The sequence below is a fragment of the Sphaerodactylus townsendi genome, linkage group LG07 (assembly GCF_021028975.2).
Source record: "Sphaerodactylus townsendi isolate TG3544 linkage group LG07, MPM_Stown_v2.3, whole genome shotgun sequence".
Classification (NCBI taxonomy): domain Eukaryota; kingdom Metazoa; phylum Chordata; class Lepidosauria; order Squamata; family Sphaerodactylidae; genus Sphaerodactylus; species Sphaerodactylus townsendi.
The window spans coordinates 82,204,116-82,222,383 of NC_059431.1; the positions used below are offsets into that span (position 1 = coordinate 82,204,116).

An 18,268-nucleotide genomic window follows, 5' to 3' on the forward strand; every position below is an offset into this window, starting at 1 on the left:
AGGCCTTTCATCTGTCCTCATCGGTTCACAGTCTGGGCATAGTCCTGGACTCCAAGCTTTCCTTGGAGGCCCAGGTTAAACAAAACAGCCCAGACTGCTTTTTACCATCTCCACCAGGCTCATCAGTTGGCCCCACATCTCTCCCGTTCTAATCTGGCCACAGTAATCCACACAATGGTCACCTCCAGATTAGATTATTGTAACTTGCTCGATGCGGGCCTGTCCTTGACCCTGATCTGGAAATTGAAACTCATGCAGCATGCAGCCACTTGGCTATTAGCTGGTATGCCTAACAGAGACCATATTACACCGGTCCTATACCATCTCCACTGGCTACCTATCGAGTTCCATGTCATGTTCAAGGTTCTGGTGCTGATCTTTAAAACTGTGAGTGGTCTTGGACTCACATATCTGAGGGATCACCTTTCCCCATATTGCCCAATGAGGTCTCTCCGCTTCTCGGAGGTGAACCTTCTGGAAGTCCTTGGCCCAAAACATAGCTGGCTGGTCTCGACTAGGACCAGGGTGTACTCTCTCTTGGCCCCTACCTGGTGCAACATTCTCCTGAGTGAGATCAGGGCCCTGCAAGACATGAGTAGATTCTGCAGGGCCTATATGATGGAACTATTTCTCTGGGCTTTTATGGGAGACCAGCCAGGCTGATAACCATTTTTATTGGCCTCCCAGAGGATATCTGCATTAAGTCACTATCTTGTTGGTTTTAAGTTTTTTAGCCGTGGTTAAATTGTTGTTATGTTTTTACAATATTTTAAGAATGTAATGGTTATTTTAATTGTGTTTTTGTTGTATAGCCACCCTGAGCCCTTTGGCGATGGGTGGGGTAAAAATCCAATAAATAAATATAAATAAAATAAATGAGGGAAATGCTACCTGGGATGAACTTTGGCTCAGTGAAGGAAGGATTACCAATGTGGCAGATTGGAATAGTCATATATAATGATAAAAAACTAAACTATCAAGATTTTTTTTTTAAAAAAATGAGTACTTTTATGTGAGAAAAATCTACATAAAATTTGTTTGGGAAGTCTACAAAGGGCTACCTGAGTGGGCAGGACATTGAATTCTGCCATTAACTTTCAAAGAAATTAGAGCATTTGATTGACATTCCATCAACCTGTAAAATAGTCTTTCTGTGCAATTACAGGCTGACAATAATGTTCATGTGTTGCTCTGAGATAACCTCATGAAAAGCCAGATGGCAATAATTAATTAATCTGCTGACTTTAAAAAAAGTGTTCATTTTTATTTCACTAAAGCGTTTTTGAGAAAAGCTTTTCAAATTCCAAGAGAAATTAATTTTAATGTTAGTTTTTAATTTGAAAACTTCACAACATAAATCAGCTACATTTGGACAACATCCAACATTTATCAAAATGCATGCCACCCCCCCACCCCCATTAAGAACTTGTGGAGAGGTACATGTAAAAAAGAATATGATTAGAAAGTGGGTCCATTCCACCATTCCACACAGCTGAAATAAGACATCCCAAGGATGTGAAAACAGGCATCCTGGGAAGGCACAGTCTTTTTCCCAAGACATCCTTAGAATGTCTTATTTCTGCTCAAGACATATTTTTGAAAAATGCTTCAAAGTGCACCTTTTCCCCCTAACCTCCCTGCAAGATGTCTTCTGCCTGACTGTGCAAAATGCAGAACTCCGGAGGTGTCTTATGTTTCCCACCCAACTGTTTTGCATTCTGGTCAGTTTCACTCTCTGCTTGTGTCCAGCATTTTGTGTGCAGCTGAAGGGATTCTTCCTGCCTCCATTTGCGAAAGGTTGTCCTCGGATGTTTGCTCTGCAAGCTCCGATTCCTGGCCACCTTTTTAGCCCAAAAAGTACATATTTGTACTTATTTGGTCCTGTCGATTCCAGCAACATATAGTTTTTCTTTAAAAAAAATTGAAGAGCTATCTTTATAGTTACACAGACACAGAAGAGAAACTTAGACCGTTTCCGCACGGCCCAAAAATGATGGCCTGGGGGCGGTAAAAATGCCGCCCCCAGGCCGCCGTTCGCACAGGCGGCGCTGCTGCAACGCAGCAGCGCCGACCTGACTGCGCTCCCCCCCAGGGCGGCGTCAGGCCGCCCTAAACAACAACCCTTTAAAGGGTTGTTGTTGAAGCAGTCTTCCCTGGCGGCCTTAGTCACCGAACTGCGCCCAGCTGGGAAGATGCTATCTCTCTTCTCCGCCTACTCATGATAGTCTCCGCTGAAGTCGCTGCTGGCGGTGGAAGCCTCGCCCTCACTGTCCTCCGACCTCCAGGGGTCGGAGGGGCGAAGCGTGGGCGGGCTTCCACGGCCAGCAGGCTTACTCCACGGAGACATTGTGAAGGGCGGAGATAAAAAAAAGAAAGCGACTCCGTCGCGGAGCCGCCTCTCTCTTGCGGGATCGATCTTGCTTTGGCTCCTGCTTCAAGCACGCTATGCGTGCGATGGCAAGCAGGCTTCCTTACGCCGGGCAGAACTCTTGGCGGCGTACATGCATGGCAACACGTGCGGAAACAGCCTTAGTTATTCAGAAGACAGGTCTGCAGCCCATTAAAAACATTTGGTAGATCTCCTCTCTGTGAACTGATTTGTTTTTTTTACTGCACTGAAAAGTGAAGTCAGTCCACGGAGGGCATGTCAACCCAATGCTTTTTGATGGGAAGCAGACCCATCTTCCAAGCAGCTAAGATTATCTTCTGTGTGTCTGCATAACTATGAAGATAGCTCCTTGAAAATAAAAAAGGGAAACTATATATTGCTGGAATCAGCAGGACCAGCTGAGTACAACAATGTACTTTTCAAACTCCAGGATGGGAGTCTGCAGGGCAAACGTCTTGGGGCAGCCTTCAGAAAATGGCGGCAGAAAGAATCCGTTCAGCTGTACACAAAATGTTGGGCACAAGCTGAGTGTAAAACTGACTAGAGAGCAAAATGGTCAGAATTAGCCTCTTTCCCCAACAGCATGGTGTAGTGTTTAAGAGCAAGTGGATTCTAATCTGGAGAACTGGGTTTGATTCCCCACTCCTCCACCTGGCAGAGGCTTATCTGGTGGACCAGATGTGTTTCCACACTCCTACATTCCTGCTGGGCTAGTCACAGTTCTTCAGAACTCTGTCAGCCCCACCTTGGGCTAGTCACAGTTCTTCAGAACTCTGTCAGCCCCACCCAACTCACAAGGTGTCTGTTGTGGGGAGAGGAAGGGAAAGGAGCTTGTAAGGAACCTTGAGTCTCCTTACAAGACAGAAAAGTGGGATATAAATCCAAACTCTTCTTCTCTGGCACCTTTGCTGTCTGGAAAGCACCCAGAAGCCACCTCTTTTCATCACATCCCCCAGACGTCTTATTTTGGATGTGTGGAATGAAAAGATCACTTGCCTCTTTTTTAGACATCACACAAATGTCTTTTTTGTGCTGTGCGGAACGAACCACACACATGCACATTTTATGGAAGAGTTCTGCTAGCATGTCAGAGCATTATACATTTGTTTATGGCTTCAAAAATAGCATATCTGATGGTGTGTTTTTCATTAAAAGCTTCAGAGGGAAAAATGCATTTTTCACTGAGAAGGTGGGAAACTCAGTACACAGTTTACTGACTTTCATACCTATCTGAAACAAAACCAAATCAATTCTCTGTAGATATTTCTGCTTTTGGAAAAATATTGCTGGGACTTAATGAATATAAGGCAGAAAGCACTGCATGAAATTTCAGTACATATATTAAATATAGTTGGTGCTTCTTTGAGAATAACAGCAACATATCTGATAAGATACTTGAAATGCCATCTTCAGAAATGAAAGCCTGGACATTTAAATGACACACACACACATACACACACACACATTCCTTTTTACAGGACAGTCATTTTATCATTTTACTCATGCTCCAAAAGGTTATCACAAAGTGGAGGCAGTTAATTTAAAAAATATTAATTATTTCAATTTGATTCTTTAAAAAAAATCAAGCCATGTTACTCATACAGTACTGATAACATTTCAAAATCCATTTCTGCAGTAGACTGTTGAGAATATGAATTTGTTTGTACATGATTTTTAATTAACATTCAGGGTTACCAATTGGGCTAAATTATCAGTGTTACCTAGTTTACACAAAAACTCAGAATCAATTAATACAACTACTTTAGAGTCTGGGATACAATAAAGCTCAGTTACTACCAAGCCCAATTATGAAGACACTTAGGGTTGTTGTTGGTTTTTGGGGGGGAGGGTGCTTTTTAAAGAGAATTAAATTAAGAATATTGAAGGGTAAAAGGCAAAGCCTTTTGAAACATGGAAAGGTATGACATTAATTCACAGAAATATGATTCTGTGCAATAGTTATGGAGGAAAGTACATAAAATCTTATAACTGCATTGTCTTTGTCTTTGGTTAGTCAGCTAAATGACCATCACATTTCACCATTATTCAGCTTTGACATAGTCCCATCAAAATATCATCACCTAATTTTTCAATACATGGTAAGCATTACTAGTATCTTAATAAGACTAATTAATCATGGGCAAACAACCAGGATGTTTAAAATGTTCAGAAGGCACCATGTGTTCACTGCTTGTGTGAAGAGGCTCTGGCACATTTACTTTTCCACATAAATACAAGATAAAATGTGCAAAAATTTAAGGAAAACAGGAAAATGTTTAAAATTAGGAAAGGGAGAACAAGAAAAATACATGGGAAAACAGGACACATTAAAGGAAAGCTTAGGAAAACAGATTTGTAATATTGTTCAACTCTGAGGTTTACTGAACAGTAATGTGGGAAAATCAGCAGTAGGTAAAGGAAGAAAATAAGAAGGAAAAGAAAGTAGCTAGTAGCAGAGGATATTGTGTGAATTTATTGTCTACTAATAATCTTCATAACAGTTGTAGTAGTCAAAGAAACAAAAATATTAATTGGCCTAACATTGTGTATTGTACTTGTTTGTGGATAAAGCAATTTCAAAAGCTTAAAAGTGATCTATTTTTTTCCCCTTGGAAGCAACAAAAGTTACATTCAGTGGGGTGCACAAGTACCTACAAATATTCCCACTGGGACTAGTTATATAACAAATTCCAGCTGCTACTGATTTCCTTCACACAGTAATCTTTTTTTTTTAATCAAAGAGGGTAGTGTGAACTATATCAATCATGGCATCAAAAGACTGTTCTAGGAGAGCCAACATTTTATAATGTCCTACTTTTACCAATGCACAAATCAACAGAATATCTTAACAATAAAATATGTGCAACTCACATACCAACATTGTAGAAAAAAGATGCTGTAGTGGCCATTTCACTATGAAGAAGGAAGGTGAAAAGATGAGTTGAAAATCATGTTGGTTTTAGAAATGAATAAAAGATTCTTATCTTAATGATGTTTATCTGTGTTGTGTTGTGCTGTGCTGTGTTGTGCTGTGTTGTGCTGATTTGGGGGGTCAGATGTGCTCAGGTAGTGTCCCTAATTCCAGCAGTCTACATGTGAAAGCAGTGTTTGACTCCAGACACTAAGACACCATTTAAGTTTCACTACAACCTTTTTCATTAGCACAGTCAATTTTATTGCTGGCACAGGGGTCTCTACTTTTTCCCGTACCATGTCCCTGATATTGCAATGCAACATTCAAGCCAAACAGAAAGGTAGTAAATACTGGATGTGCCCCTAGTTTTCCTCATTCAATTGTGTCCTGATATCTTATTAATCAGGACTGACAATTACACTAGTCTTAAAAATAGAAGTGGAAGCAAGATATCATATGGAAGGCAGGCATACCAATCAATGTCACAGCTTTTATACCCAATCTACTGTTGTTACTAGGAATGATCAGCAGAGGAATTGTTACAGTCTCCATGGGTGTCGTGACTGTCAAGTTCCCTGATTTAGTACTCAGATGTCTAAAAGTCTTCTTGATCCAAACAGTCATTGGTGGGATTCAGCAGGTTGGCACCACTTCATCAGAACTGCTTGTTAAAATGGAGCTTGTAAACAACCAGTTGTTAAATTATTTGAATCCCACCACTGCAAACAGTGCTATATTTGTGAGACAGTGAAACACTGCTGTATTTTATTTATTTTACTTTCTTTAGTGTACTATGCAATGAGTAAACTCAGCATTTGCCAAATAATCTTTAAAACAGGTTGCCTCTGCACTTGGTCAGGAATCTGTTTGGGGCCTGTGCTTGCAGTAGAGGAGAAGGAGATTATGGAACTGACACACAGTGTTCTGGTGACACGATGGGTTCAATTGGAAGGAGGCTGTTTAGCCTTGCCTCTCTCCCCTAGGTTTGGTGGGTTGACATTAGGGCAAGGGATTTCTTTTCAAGTCAAGGGAAGATACCAGTAAATATAATCTTACAGTCTTCAGTGAGTCAGCCTGCTCTCTCACCCAGCATGTTGAACCTCACACTTTGTCATCAGTTGCAAGGATGGAAAGGTTTTGTGTTTGTTTACATTGTTTACATATGTTTACAGTGTTTACATATTTATAGTGTTGCCCTTCCTGAGCAACTCAATCCCTTCCCCATTGCCATCACTATTGGTTTTGAGATGAATAGATTTGACTACCCTGCAATCATTCCTTATGGGGTAATGAAGATCTCCTAAGATGTTTAAGAGCTTTGAGAACTCTAAAACAAGTCCAATGCTTGGAATTTTGATTTGTGATTTTATTGAGGAGACAACGAAAAGCATGACTTTTCACCAGTGTTGGGTTTTGTCTGACTCAGTCATCATTTTTTCTCTCAGGTTTCCTCCACAATTGGCCTAGGTAGATATGCTCAAGACCTGTGTATCTGCCTTTTTTGCCAAAATAACTTGAAATGCAGCTAATAAAATGCTGGCCTACTTGTTTGCGCTGCTCTCTTATTTCTATCCTCTGCAGGCACCCCCCATGGCAGAAACAAAGTTTACAAAGTTCTAATCAAAGCCCTGTCAATACATTAGATGACTAACTTCCCTTCATCTTTTCAACAGCTGAAGTTCAGGAAAATGATAGGTATGATACTCCACCATACTCCCCTTAACTCTCTAACAGGCAGTGAGGATTATGATCTGGATAAAAGTAATAAGATGTACAGTTCTGAGGAGGTAAGAGTTGAGAAAGCTACAAGTCAAAAAGTGTCTGAAATGAAAGTGTTTTTACATTTATCAAAGGAGTGACTGCTGAGGGAGAAACAACAGCCTACAAGGCAAGCATTTGTGTGATGAGATTTTAGATGCAGGAGGTGCCTGCTGCCAAGATATTAGGCAAATATGCCTCTTGCCCTACAGAGATTGAGCTTTGTAACGGATTTCTTGTGGAGGTACACAATTGTCTCCATGGCTTTGAAGTCTGCCCAGCCACCATTCTGTGAATGCTAAATCTTCTGTTGAATCCCCAGCCACAATTGCTGCATTTCTGTGAAGCTGCTACAAAAGATTCAATTGCATGGGCTTTAATAAAAAGACTGAAGAGAAATTCAGACAGGGTGGAAGCGGGAGAGGCTGACTGGAACACAGACTATTGTGCTTGGAAAGAGGGCTATACCATTTGTTATGAATACCTCTTCAAAACCAGTAATAAAATAATAATCTCCTTTAAAGAAATGGTAATGGAAAGGAGGACAGATGCCGTTTTCAAGGAAATAATTGACTGGTGAGGTTGGGGGAAAAGTGAAATAAGAACTGCCACTACAGAAAATCAACTGTTAATAAATATCAGAGACTGCCATCAAAGAGGCAAGTTAAGAGACAGCATATGTTTTTCCCTAACAAAATAGGAATCATTTTCTACAGAAAAGACACTGATAAGTATCCCTCCCCTTTCAACAGGCAATCATTTTACATTTTACATTATTTGAAAGGAGCTTGATTATTTTTTCTCTGAATGAAACAAGAAGATTCACATTTACCTATCAAAAGAGTTTGCAATTTTTCTGTTTTGCCTTCCTGCTTAAAGGTGTATGATCCCAACTGTTAGAAGCCTCTGGTGGGATGAAAATGAATAATAATTTGTGGCCACAAACATTGCTGCTCCTTTGACCTTTTTTAAATTACATAAAATTATCAGACATGACCAAAGCAAAATGACTTCTAAATGTGAATATTCAGTCTTGGAGTTAGGGCGATGGGTTGATCTTAGAAAGAATAGGTATAACACTTTAACATTTGCAACTGCAGATGAAATGACTGAAAAAAGGAAATAAATAATCTCTATTTCCACTGGTTTAAGCATAGCTGGTATGAAAATGTCTTCCTGTTGAAAAAAATAGATATGCCCTTCTATGTCAAAAGAAGAGTGAAGGATTAACTGGGCATCCAGATTTCATTACCAACAGATTATAAAGCTAACCTCTTTTTTATTAAGCAGAAAGCTTGGAACTGGAATTTGATTAGCAGTTTATAGGTTTGTGGATTGTCTGATTATTTTCCCTAAAATTAATGAGGACTGACTAAAGTAAGGAATAATGATTAATTTGATTCCAAAATGGAACAGAAGGAATAATTTACCAATCAGCCTAAATGATGACTCCATGGCTATCCCAGCTCTGCACATAGCTCTATCGAAACATTTAGCTTTGTTGGCCAGCATCAGAAGATCCAAAATGAAATTAGTTCCACATTTCAAGTTGAATGTGTATTTCTTAATGACAGCTTTGAGTCTATAAGAAAAAATACTTTTTGAGAAGGAAGAGAGTTGCAAAAAGGGGTACCACAGCATATTTTAAAATACTGATATTCACTTTGAAAGTGGGACATTTGATGCAGGCTCAACAATATTCTCCCCATGCCTGCTGCCAATATTCATCTTAATTAGCATTGCAGGTAGATGTATGGCCCTTCCTGCGCAACCCGCCACAGAGCAAGAATGGAAGGAAAAACCCCTCCCCTTGCTCCCGCCATCACCTCCTAAGCTTTCAGCCAATCACACAAAGCCGTTCTAAGGCTATGGAGCCACTGATCCATACCCAAAGGTGACAAGTGCACCCCATCCTGCCTGTACAGAACTTCCAACTTATAAGACATGTCCCCATGTGGAAACCGCCTAACCCCCAAAATTATGAACAGAACACAACACCGTCCAACATATTCTTGCTCTGGCTCCATTCACCCAACATGGATCCACCGCTCCTTTCTAGATGCGTCTCTGCAACATGTGAGACCAGAATATCATCGTGTCAGGCAACAGACGGTGAATGGAGTCCAAGTCCAATAAAATAGCTTGCAGCATTTGCACACTCTTCACTGCAGGGATGTCGTTCTCTCCCAACTGAATCACCAGTGCATGGGGAGGGCTGAAGGTCTCCAGCTTGAACGGCAGGATGGGTAGAAGGTCATGCCAGCGCATGTCTCTCTTCCCAAGCCAATATAGCCTTAACTGTTGATGCAAGCCCAGGTTCCGACCCCAACCACCGGTCCACAAGGCAAGGCTTTAAATAAGCCCTAGCCCAGCCCCTATACCAACGGCGTGCTCTCATGCCTCGCGAGAACATGCCAACCCCAAATCACGTCAATCTTGCCTTCTTTGGGCAAGACGACTTCCTGGAGGCCGACTGTGCATGCACCAGAATGGGCACACATGCACATGAAGGGCCACAACATCGACTCTTTGACCCGGTGCCGAACAGACGGCTTCTCTGCTGGGCCTCCCCTCCTGCAATGGCGGCCGCGTGTGAGGCACGGCTGCGCTTTCCACTCATTTGATTCTCCAGGCTTTTTTATATCCAAGTCATTGTTTTTCGTCTCTCCTCTTTTGCCATCACTTCTTCGCAAATTTCTGCAACATCCCCACCCTAACCCCCCATTCAGTTGTAGTGTACACAAATGAGGAAAATTATGGCGCAAAAATTGCATTAAAATGCTTTTGCAACAAGTGCTGAAGAGTGACAAAAAGAAACATTCTTTTTTACTCTCATAAAAATTAACACAAAGCAAAATAAATACATTTAGTCAAGCCATAGTGACAAAGATGGGCACAAAGGAGAGGCTGCAGCGTTTGGGACTCTTTAGTTTGGAGAGGAGGCGGCTGAGGGGGGATATGATTGAAGTCTATAAAATTATGCATGGGGTAGAAAATGTTGACAGAGAGAAATTTTTCTCTCTTTCTCACAATACTAGAACCAGGGGGCATTCATTGAAAATGCTGGGGGGAAGAATTAGGACTAATAAAAGGAAACACTTCTTCACGCAACGTGTGATTGGTGTTTGGAATATGCTGCCACAGGAGGTGGTGATGGCCACTAACCTGGATAGCTTTAAAAAGGGCTTGGACAGATTTATGGAGGAGAAGTCAATCTATGGCTACCAATCTTGATCCTCCTTGATCTCAGATTGCAAATGCCTTAGCAGACCAGGTGCTCAGGAGCAGCAGCAGCAGAAGGCCATTGCTTTCACATCGTGCATGTGAGCTCCCAAAGGCACCTGGTGGGCCACTGCGAGTAGCAGAATGCTGGACTAGATGGACTCTGGCCTGATCCAGCAGGCTAGTTCTTATGTTCTTATGTTCCTAATAGAGATCACAAAATATTCCTTCTTCATGGCCTTCACTGCCATCTCATAGGCTTTCCTAAGCATCCTATAAGATTGTCTTGCTACTTTGTCTTGAGTACTCTGCCAAACTCATTCTAGTCATCTAAGCTCCCATTTCTTCCTTTATTAAAGATGTACCAAAAGGCAAGTTTGGCATGGAGGTAAAGAGGATGTTGGGGTGCGATTTTGTCAATGGCTTCAGGAAGACATCTATGCCAGTCCTCCACCAGCACATCTAATGAATTGCTGGGAGGCATCCAATTTCACAAAGCATTCTGAAAGCCAAATGGATCCATGAGTCTCTGTGAGCATAAATCAGATTGTCACCTATAAAGGGAGGGACTGAGATGCTCAGATGGGCCTTCAGGGCAAAATGGTCCAACCATGTTACTCTATCAATTGAGATTAGGTCAATATCCTCCACTGTATTAATATCCACACCCAAATCCAGTGTGTGGTCTGCTTGATGAATAGGGTCCAATACAAATTGGGAGAGTCCTAATGCTGCCATGGGAGACACCAGGCCACACCTGAGGAAAATCACTGAACTGAACTGTTGCTATGTAAGATATACTATGGCTAAATGCTAAAAGATATAAGTACCCTAAAATAAAAGGCACTGAATGTGCACACCATATTAAAGAGCTGGTGGAAGCAGGCTGTCAAAATTGAGGGAGAACACTGAGTAGGTACGAAATGACAGTATGGAGGAAACAAGTATTACAGTTTGAGGTGCCAGAGGGAATGGAAGGGGAAAGGTCAAAAATATTGATATGCGTGAATCAATTATTTTATTAACAGGAAATTAAGTCTGTAACAGAGACCAACTGTATTCTGACAGTAATTTCTATGGTTGTACTCTTCTGTATTAAAGGCCTGTACTAAAAAGGTTATCTTAACTATGAATTATCTACCATTCTGATTTATAGGTGTATTTTTAACAGTTCCATCCCAGTATTTTCATTAACACTGACCTGAGGTCTTTATAAGGAAGATAATTCAGAATGCTGAGATGTTGTGAAGGATAAAACAGAAAACTATAAGTCAAAACAATGCAAGGCCCAACTTTCTTTTTCTATTTTTTGTTGCCATTTTAAATATATTGAAATTTTGGTACTAGTCTTAGTGGTTTTGCCTAGTGTTAGTGGGATTGCTCATGTAGAAATGAAGGCTCAAAACAGCAGAAAGAAAATGACTACCTTTGATTGCAATAATGTTTGTTTTAAGTACACTTTTGAATTACTCAGAATTAGCTTTCACATTAGATTTCAGGATAGAGAGAAAAAATTATATTGGTTATTTTCCTAGGTCACATTGCCAGCCCTGTTTGGCTGATGTCTTTGTAATACTTGAGAGAAGTTCTTTTTTCGTGTGCAGGGGGGAGGGGGAAATCAGGAAATGCATAAATATAAGAGGTTTTTATTACCATATGTTCACTGCATAAATGTTTCAAAACAAGTTACTTGCTGTTGGGAAGTGGGTTTCTTTTCCTGCTTCCACACAGCATCATGCCATATTGGTTGCCTCTCAGGATTCCCTTGGCTTTTATGCAGTGTTTCTCAAACCTGCTTTTCTCCAAGGTGTTAGGAATGATCCCACCAAAGCCTGAATGGCTGCTATGTGGTTTGAAAAGTTTGGATTTTTTTTTTGGTTCCATCCACACAGAAGCTATTTCCATTGTGACAGCTTTTTCTTCTAGGTACTACAGAGAGTTTTTCTTTATTTTTTTCAGTTTGGAATTTAAGTGTAATATTGATACCCCATCATAACAATATAAGCATTGTGGTTCTCTGAATTCCCAGCTTTCATTTCAAAAAATGTAACTCTCTATCCCATTCCCTTGAAAAATATATATGGAAAAATAGTACTTCTGAAGCAAAGTAGACTAGAGACACTCTCTGTGTGTCTCTACAGGATATATACCTATGAATGGTATTAAATAGCTGACTGGAAAAAAATCTACCAGGGAAACCTGCTGTGTGGAATTCCTCCATCACTGCTGCACTGATTTAGTAGCATGGGGAAAGAACACAAGCTAATCTCCGTGTGGGAAACATCTATGTGTTCTGTAAACATGTATCTCCCCAAAGGTCAAAAAAAGTACCCTACTAACAGCCCCATCCAGAGTGGGTTGAAGGGCACAGAAGTTACTCCTAGAGGCAGATTGCATTACACTGGTGGAAATGCCCTCCCTGGAGCACATACCATGGCAGAGGGACAAATCCACTGGTGGGCAGTCGCCATGCCTCCTGGCATGCCCTGACACAGCATTGAATGCTGCATCAGCACCCCACCATCATCGCCAGTCCCACTAGCATAGCAGGGGGACTCAGGATGTATGGCTGGGTTGGAGATAACATTAGCTGGCTTCCAGTGCAGCTTTGCCTCTAGATGCACTGTGACCCTGGGCTCCACTGTTCTATAGAGGGCTTTCTGGAGATCGGTGGAGGATGTTTATCTTTTTTTTTTGCCTCTCTGCTGACAAGCCCTGTGGAGGTGGAAGGGCAGCACGACATCAGCACCATTCCTTCCCGCCAAGGCCTTTGGGCATCCATTGACTTCTGTTTAGGATGGGCATTCAGAAGGTGTTTGGCAATTGTGCTTGCAATACATACATACACTAACCAAGTATTGAATAGTCACAATGGTAATATTCCAGCGCAAGTTAAGCACATGATGTTTCCACTAATTTGACTGGAGAGACCTAAGCAAAAGCTTAACTCTGTTACTGAAATCTGCAGAATTTAATTGTTATTTAAATTTGGGTGGATCATGCTCTTTGCTCTCCCTATATAGCACTACTTGTATGTAGCTGATCTAAATCTGCATGGTTTTCAGATGTTATACCTGCTTGCTTGGCAATAGCAAAGAACTTATACTTCTGGATTGTGAAGAAATCATAAAAATGCATTAAGTTTTCTTTTGTCTGATTCTTCAAAGTAATTTTAAAATCCACAAGACTTAGTAATATTTTACTATTTCTCAAAGGCACTGCCAATCTCCAAGTTGAAACAAAATTCATAATTATGCTAATAGCTGCCCTTCCTTCTTGGTACAGGACTTTGAAGTACTTTTATCAGGGTTTTTCTGATTAAATTTGAAGCTCATGCCATTGTGTCTTCACGTCTTTCCTCTGCCCTTTGTCTGCCAATTCCTTCCTCATTGACATGACCCACAATCACTAGCACCATTCTTTAAAAGAGGTTAATTGAATAGGGAAAACATTATTATGGCTCTTTTGAACTACCATTAAAAGTGATTCCAAGTAGACTTGGAGATTTGGATGCAACAAATACTGGATTCGGCCCAAATATGGGCAAATTTGGGCATATTCGGGCCAAAATCGACCGAATATGTCCTGCCTGAATATGAACGAATCGGAATGCAAGGTATTAGGGCTCTTTTTGGTGTATTTCTGGCGTTTTTCATGTCTCGACCTGTAGGGGGCGCATTTTTAAAGCTAGCAGCACCAAAATTTAAGAGTATCGTCCGGAGACTATCCTGATGACACCACCCAAGGTTGGTGAAGTTTGGTTCAGGGGGGCCAAAGTTATGGACCACCAAAGGGTGTGCCCAATCCCCCATTGTTTCCAATGATTTTCTTGCTACTTTGTCATGAGTACTCTGCCAAACTCTGCCAAACTCATTATGTGCCAAACACATAAAACTTACTTCTGGTTAAATATTCCCTGAACTGTATCAGAATATGATGAGCTGAATACCTTGTTTCTATCTATTCACCTTGTTTCTAGCCATTCCTCTCTTGATTCTTTGCCAGTTGCTTGTACCTTGGCCTTGCATTGATCTGCCCCAGCTAGGCTATCATTAACTTTTGTCACCTACTGTTCAGAGGCAAAAATCATTTTATAAAATTGATGCTCTCCTAAACCTCAATTTTAGTTTGAAACTACATACTTTGTAGTAAGATTGTTGTGTACAAGAAACCATACTTAGAAACATATGTTGAAGGTTATATATTATCTATGAATAAAATTATTGAAATAGTAAGAACTCTATTTGGGTCTTTTTGAATTTTGTTAAGCTTGAAGCCAAGCAGGTAAATAGCAGAGAGACATATATTTCCAAGATTCTTCCTTTCAATAAGAAGTGACAGAGGACAATACTGTGCTGAAACGTGATGCATTATAGAGCACAGATAAGAATGAAATCTGATTAAACATGCACAATGCCAGAATCCAGCCTTTTAAGGTACAACATGGTTCAGTGGTTTTTTTCAAATCTGAGGGCATTTTCAAGCCTGCAAGGTCCCAGCTGCTGAGTGACAAAACTAATGACACACAAAAACTCCAAATGTAAACAGGCAGAAGTGAACAACGACTAAATGCAATCCTAAGTAGAGTTACAACATTCTAATTCTTTTGGTTTCAAAGGACTCAGAAGGATACACTCCTGCCTAGGACTGCACTGTGAACTATGTACTGTAAAAAAAAAGTTTTCCAGCTCAAAGCTTTTATATTACAAAAGGAATTCATATTATTTTCATTAAACCCCTTCACTTCATTAGGGGGACATTAAAGATGGTGCTTTTAAAATGTTATCTATTTGCATTAAGAACCTACAGATAACATTGTAAGCCAAATAATGTAGTGATATAGAATAAGGGAGTCACAGCTCTGCCATGAACTTTCAGGCATGCTATTACCTCTCAACATCATGATCCCTGGCAATATGGAGATAAAATTAATTTATCTTGCAGGGATCTTGTGGTAATGACTGATAAAAGATAATTATAATTTTTTATGAGAAAAGGTACAACATGATCAATTATACTATAAATATTTACTTCTGCAAGCCCTTCAATAGTGGCTTCTGGAATACTCAATAAAGTGGGTCTCTACAGCTCTCCACAGCTGATTACAACCCAGAGCATCAGCACTTTAACTCTGAGGCCCCCACCTGGCTAGGGAGGCATCCATGACCACATGCATAGGAAAAATGGTGGATCCACTTGGCACAAGTCCACTGGGTCTGTCACCCAATACAAGGCCTTTATCACTGCCCTTGGAATTTAAATGTATATGAAGACTGGTCCCTCATGAATAATTGAGTGTGCCCCATCACAGTTGGCAGAGATGAGATTAAAAACAACCTATGATCTGAAGATCCAGTGACAACTGCTCCAGAGGTGGGAAGAACACCTGGTGAAGGGTGAAAACCAGTCTGGCCCCCATAAAGCCTATGCATTGGAAAGGGGAGAGAGATGTCCACAGGTATAATCATGAGCCCCAGCTCCTGGAGGCCACCAAGAAATAGTCATCAAAGTATGGAAGTAGTGTACCTCAATTGTTCAATGGGGAGGGCCCCGGTACTACTATACTCTTCTCAAAAGACTGGAGCCACGGACTACCAAAGGCAAATCTGGGATCTTGTATCTGGGGTCACCTATATGTCAGGCATGTGCAGCCAGATAGTGATATGAAAATATGCAAATGTGTAACAAAGGTCCACAAACTTAGAATAAGGTGCCTCTCAACAGACCTCTGATTGATCAGGTAAAACAGCAGGGGAATAACTTTGATGCCCTGTGTTCAGAAGGCCTTCCCTGATCACCCCCGTAGAGCATCAGGACTGAAACTTCCACAACAGCAATTGAAGTGAGTGGCAGGCCGTGTACTGGCACTCAGAGGAAAAACTGGCAACCAAGACAGTTCCACATGGTAGCCCAGTTGAACCACATCCAAAAACCCCATTTTCATAAGTAGCAGCTTCCCAAAATGACACCAGGTGATACGGTCTATATCTATGAGAAAAACAACCAAGATGTAGTAAGGAGTCAGAAGTCCTTCCCCTGGGCTGATTCCTGGGAGAAGACATTCCTGACTTCTTCCCCATCTTAGTAAGGGGTAAGCATTTGGCATGGGGTTGAAGGAAGACATGTTGAGTCCACTGTGAAGCATCACCATCAAGCCACTTGTACTGGCAGCTATTAAAGGAATGGTGAGGGGAAATACCTCTGCTGGTTATCTCAGAATTGGGTGAAATATCCAAAGACTATCACAGGGACATCCCCATCTGGAATTTGCAGAACCAAAGGTATGCCAAGCATTACTAATTTGCCTCTTGCCAATGCCAAATCCCTTCAAGAGGAGTCTACATGACAATAGCCTCAGGATCACCTGGCAATGAGCCAATACATGAGGCATGTTCCCAGGGTAGTGATGCATTGCTAGTGAACGAAAGCCCATTAACAGGTGTAGACCCAGCATAGCTCAACAAGGTTAAGAGAGATGTGGCCCAAAAGCACACAGTGCTGCAGATAGGGCCAAGTGGAGTGATAAGGTCAGAGGATTGGTCATCTGAACCAGATGCTCCAAGAAGCAACCCCAATCACCCAAGGATGAAAAACACAGGTTGCCCTTCATCAAAACCTTGGGGGAGATGTCTGCAGGGTGGAAAGACCCACCAGCAGAGTCCCTGTCAGCAGACTGGAATCTCGGCACCAAGTAAATTAGTTCTGATTATTCTTGGTGCCGAGCAATCAGTTCTGATGAACCTTTGCACCAAGTAGACCAGTCCCGACTGATTCTTGGTGCTGAATGATTCTTGACGCTGAGTGTATCTGCTCCAAAGAGTCTTGGTGCTGAGCCACTTGACTCGGAAGAGCCTTGGCATGAAACAGCTTGACTCTGAAGAATATTGGCGCTGTGTGGATCAATTCCAAAGAGCCCTGGCATGAGCAACTCAACTACTAAGAGCGTTGGCACTGTGTGAATTGGCTCCAAAGAATCTTGGCACTGAATGAATTGACTCCAAAGAGCCTTGGTGCCAAATGGACCACCCCACAGAGCCTTGCACTTACAGAAGCCAATGTGCATCACTTGGTTGGGGAAAGGCCCTGCAAGCAGGGACAGAAACATGGGCCCTTTCCGCATGGGCCAAATACAGTGTCCCAGGGACGCTAAAAACAGCGTCCCTGGGAGACCATTTGCATGGCCAACGCTGCTCCATTGCAGCAGCGCCAGACTCGCATTTCCTGAGTGGTGCAAAGCAGCTGTTTCCAAACCTCACTCCCTGAGCGAGGTTTTTCGGAAACAGCAGCTTCCAAACTCTGCGGTGCAAATGGCAGTGGCTGGAAGGCGCCATTTCCCCACCTTTCCCGAATGCCTTACCATCCCTTTGACCTTCCGGCACGTCACAAAGGCCAGGGGACATGCCCCCCCCGCCCTGCGACTCCAGAGCTGTCGGGCAGGGCAGGGGGACATGTCCCCTGGGCTGTGCTATGCGCCGGAATGCTGGAGGGATGGTAAGGTGTTTGGGGGATGGTGTAGCCTCTGCGCAGGCTGTGCCATCTTCCCCACCCCTACCGGGACCATCCGTGTGAACGGTCCCGGGGGGGGGGATGTCGGTGTCGTTTATGCCAACGCACCCCCGCAGCATGGCAATGCGGAAATGGTGAAAGACTGGGGAACAAGCCCTCTTTCCCCCCCTTGCTCTGAAGTATCCAAAGGAGCCAGAGACTTTTCGAATAGGGCTGGAGGCTGGAATGGAAAAAACACTTTTGGCAAGAAAAGCCACCTCATGTGGCCTGATGTGAAGTAAAGTCAGCAGAGTTAAAGGAAAAAGCTCTGTGAAAATGGCAGAGCCCCTTTCAACTCCATTGGTAAAAAGGAAAAAAAAACCCAACATGATTTCAACAACAAAACTACCCCGCAGAGCTGGAACCCTATCCAACTATCATGGTAGAAAAGAAAAAACTCACAATTCAATGAAAAACTGCATCACCTGGTGTGAGGGAAA

General features: G+C 42.0%; 1 protein-coding gene across 35 annotated transcripts in view; it reads right to left on the reverse strand.

Annotated features, from left to right (window-relative positions):
- The window catches only part of PTPRD (protein tyrosine phosphatase receptor type D), a 1,487,793-nt gene that overhangs the window by 688,655 nt on the left and 780,870 nt on the right, over nt 1-18,268 (reverse strand). The gene's annotated exons all lie outside the window — the stretch shown is intronic.